At 39.9% G+C, this 4,587-nt stretch overlaps 1 pseudogene; it reads right to left on the bottom strand.

The window, feature by feature from the left end:
* Positions 1-598: 598 nt before the first annotated feature.
* On the bottom strand, positions 599-970 carry LOC124504612 (60S ribosomal protein L31-like; annotated as a pseudogene).
* Positions 971-4,587: the final 3,617 nt, after the last annotated feature.

Here is a 4,587-nt window from a genome sequence, read left to right as displayed (position 1 = left end):
TTTCCCATCTACACTTGTTTTTGAAGCTTATCAGAGCAAAGTACTGTGGGCAGCCCAGCTGTCACTGTTATCATTGTGGCTCCGAGTGCTGTCGTCCTGATTCCCATTGTAATGCAATTAATCTTTTGCTTTGCACTAATGGATGAACAAGCATATTTACTGCAGCATAAAATCCTAATTATTTTCTGAACAGATGCATAAAGGGAATGTAAATTAATGGCAAGTGACAATTGTGATAGATGTGTTCTATAGCTTTAAATGTCAGGGTTCCTGTGGTGTAGACTGAGCCTAGCTTGGATATGAAAGCTGCCCCACTTGCATTCACCTGCACTTATGTGAGGAGGCAGTCCTCATGCTCCACATCTCTTCTTAGAGGGTGACTTATACTTTTAGACCACACAGATTAGAAATTATAGTATGTTGGCAGGGCTGTCCTCAACAGGGCAGCATTCTTTGCAAGTTCTCTTGAGCTGTTGTTACTACTAGCCTTCTAAAAAATTACTGCATTTGTTACTTGTTATAACCTAATACCTGGAACAGCAGCTGTGTGTGTGTGTGTGTGTGTGTGTGTACACAGTTTTATACTTTTATTTGACAATCAGCAATTCTCATCCACATTAACAGTCTGTAGATTTTTGAAAGTGGTGACAGGTATATAGGTAACCAATATATAGAGCTTGTTTGGTGAATCCTCATCCTCGTTACGTTTTCTGGACAACCGCACACAGACATACGGAACATTCCTTTTTCCTTTGATCTAGACAGCTTTGTTGAGCCTGGTGTCAGTGCGCACATCTGGGGTTCCCATCTCCTTCATAGCCAATTTCCGGGTCTCTTTGAGAGCCCGAGGGGCATGCTTCTTGAAACCCACTCCATGGATGCGCTTGGGAATGTTGATGGTGCATTCTCTGGTCACTACCTTATTGATGGCAGAACAACACTTCTTGCCACCTTTCTTTGCGGGAGCCATTCTGCGGGGCCCAGGTTGTAAAGCAGCCGTAATTTTTAATTCAGCTTTTTTCCCCCTCTGTATCAAACATTGCTCTATTTTCACAAAAATTTCCTTTTTTAAAATCTCCACAATTGTAACACTGTGGAGACATTTGATAAGCATAATTTAAGCAAAAGATACCAAATAAAAAACAGCACATCATGTGTGATTCCATTTACATACAGTTCAATTAGAGTAAAAACTGGTTTATTCTGTGAGTGAAAGGATTTCCTTTGGAGCGGGGAGGGTGTGGATGAGGTGCTTCTAGAGTGCTGGTGGTTGTCTATTTCTCCATCTGGATGCTGGTTACAGCGATGTTTTCAGTTTGTAAATATTTGTGGAGTGGTACAATTGAATAGATGTACTTTTCCTTATGAATATTGTACTTGAATTACATCTTTATTTTTTTAAAAAAAATTTTTTTTCAACGTTTATTTATTTTTGGGACAGAGAGAGACAGAGCATGAACGGGGGAGGGGCAGAGAGAGAGGGAGACACAGAATCAGAAACAGGCTCCGAGCCATCAGCCCAGAGCCTGACACGGGGCTCGAACTCACGGACCGCGCGATCGTGACCTGGCTGAAGTAGGACGCTTAACTGACTGCGCCACCCAGGCGCCCCTTGAATTACATCTTTAAAGAAAAACCTTTACTCTTTTCATGTTTTATCAACGGTATTGATTTTAAACGTTTTTTATAATTAATGAATATATTTTGAGAGACACAGAGACAGCACAAGTGGCGGAGGAGCAGAGAGAGGGAGAGAGAGAATCCCAAGCAGGCTCCATGCCGTCAGCGCACAGCCTGATGTGGGACTCAAACTCACAAATCATGAGATCATAACCTGAGATGAAATCAAGAGTCAACATGCTTTCCCGACTGAGCCACCTAGGTGCTGCTCAATGGTATTGATGTTTTGAAATGCAGAACAGTTAAATAGACCAAGGTAGAAAAGAAAAGAAAAAGGGGAAGAGTAATGCTGTGAATCAGCGCCCCCTTTAATGTCAAGGAGTTTCCCCTGCACGTTAAGGTTAGGGTTCACCTCCCTGTTGTTCTGTGTCTCCACACTCAGTGACCAGCAGTACCTAGAGTGTAGCTTGGCATTGTGTATACCATGGAAAAAACTTTCCCATGCAATTGTAGGGGAGTTGAGTCTGCAACTTTCCCCTCCCCCAAACTGCACCTTTTAGATTCTATGTACAATATTTCCAGCACAGGAAAAACAAATGGACTTGTGAGGGGGAAAACCACTACTGTTTGCAAGATCACTTTGCTGGTTCATCGTTACTAGGGTGAAATGCTTTCCATCCATCATTGTTCTGTCTTCTATAGAAGGTAGTTTGTGTGCTAAATAGTCATGAAGTTACTACTTTCATGATACACCAGTAGACCTGTAAAATATTTTGTTGGGAGCAACCCAATTAAATTGTTATTCCCTTACGCGCATTTTCACTACATCAGATTTCTATAACATGCCTCAAATTCTGTTTCATACTGATGTATTCACATTTCTGCCACATTTAGCCAGCTCATCTCTTTCTTGTTTCTTTGCCCTTCTAAATTCCTCCATTGCCATGTGATGGTCATTCTTGGTCGAGGTTTAGTCTAGGGGTGATGATAGAGATGATCCACAGAGTATTTGAGGTCTGTTCTTGTTAACACGTTTAGTAGCTCCCTCTGTATCAGGCCAAAACCCCGAGGAACTGCGAACACACCTGCCTTGATTAAGCTGCGCTGATTCCAGAAAATCCTCTGAGCCTCCTTTCTTCTACATGCCTAGACCCTCCTCCTGCACTTTCTACCCATAGTCCTGGGCACCTTAGTGCCCCATTTTCCCCTCCTACCTATTTATTTTATTTGAATTATGCATTCAGATTGCATATTGTTATCTTCATATGAACATTGCTGCCTCCACAACACTTCATTGCAAACTAGAAAAAAAAAATACCCTTCTCTTCCTTCAATAGACACACACACCAGCAAATGAAATAACACAAATGAGAATGTTTGGCACATTAGAGGCAGATTTTTAATTTCTCTTTTTTTAAGTGTATTATTTTTAGAGACAGCGTGATTGGGAGAGGGGCAGAGAGCAAGAGAGGGAGAGGGAGAGAATCCCAAGATGCAGGGCTCGAACTCATAAATGGTGAGATCCTGACCTGAGCTGAAATCAAGATTGGGATGCTTCACTGACTGAGCCACCGAGACACCCCGGGGGACAGATTTTTAGTTGTTTTCCTCAATTTCTGGTGATCTCCTTCAATATCAGATAATCTTGAATGATAAAGGTGGAATAGTTGGCCCTGTCCGTGAAAAACCATGGAACTTGTAATACAAGCTGGGTTGTTCTCATGCCTTGGTAAATTAATGGAGAAATGACTGCTTCTTCTGTATGGCTGTGCCATTCCATTCAGAGAAATGAGCCAGGCAGAGTCTATTGGGTTGCAAAAATGCCTAATAATGCCCTGGTAAAATGTGCAAAATAAAGTACTACATTGGGATGGAAGTCATTTCACAAATAAAATGGATGTATTACTTTTGAGGGAGTTCTTGACTTTTCAACCTTCCTACTGAGCACTCATCAGAGTGAAAATAAATTATTGTATCTGCTATCTTTTAACAACATTTCCAATGAATTTAGGACTGCTGAAGAAAAATGAGAAATTCTCTTAGTCAGAAAAGCCCTGAACTGCAACTCTTTATATTTGCTTTATTATATCAATAAAAACACAACTAGTATAAATGTCATATACATTATGTTCTTTGATGCATTGTATGTTGATAGTGTGATTTAAAGTGTAAAACATTTTAGGGACACCTGGGTGGCTTAGTTGGTTAAGAGACTGACTTTGGCTCAGGTCATGATCTTGCGGTTTGTGAGTTCAAGCTCCACATCGGGCTCTGCGCTGACAGCTCAGGGCCTGGAGCCTGCTTCAGATTCTGTGTCTCCCTCTCTCTCTGCCCCTCCCCTGCTCTCTCTCTCTCTGTCTCTCTTTCCTTCAAAAATAAATAAACATTAAGAAAATTTTTAAAAATTAGTGTAAAACATTTTAGTTAAAAATGTAAATTCATATGTAACAAGATAATAGAATACTAATATAGTACCGAATTAGAAATATAGCAGTGGTTGAAATGATGTTTATATAGAGTTTTTAAAAACAAGGGAAATACTAAAATATGTTAAATGAAAAATGCAGGGCAAAATGTATGTAGAATTAGAGTGTACGTAAAACATGTACAGTGGGATAGACTGAAAGGCGAAGTACCAAATGTCAGTGTGATTATAGAGGGATACTTTTTTCCAACATGTCTTTTTCTTTTTTGTACTTTCTAAACTTCTACAATAAGCATATATTACAATGATAATAAAAGAAAGGGGGGGAACAAGCAAAAAATCATTGCTTTTAATGTGTAGGAATAAAAATGTTTATTGCCAATTTTTGCTCTGTCACCACAGAGAGAAAGATCAGACTGTGTTTTGATACTAAATTAGGTAAAGTATTTTAAGTTTCTCAGATAATTCCTGGGTACACAGTTAAGAGCTAATCCCCCAATTTGCACTATCCTCTTTTAAGATAGAAGTCAAAGTAATGAGTT

Source organism: Lynx rufus, unplaced genomic scaffold (genome assembly GCF_022079265.1).
Source record: "Lynx rufus isolate CCGP_SWC_20201006 ecotype Redwood Valley unplaced genomic scaffold, mLynRuf1.p SCAF_9, whole genome shotgun sequence".
Lineage (NCBI taxonomy): Eukaryota > Metazoa > Chordata > Mammalia > Carnivora > Felidae > Lynx > Lynx rufus.
This window is presented reverse-complemented; position numbering and strand designations above follow the sequence as displayed.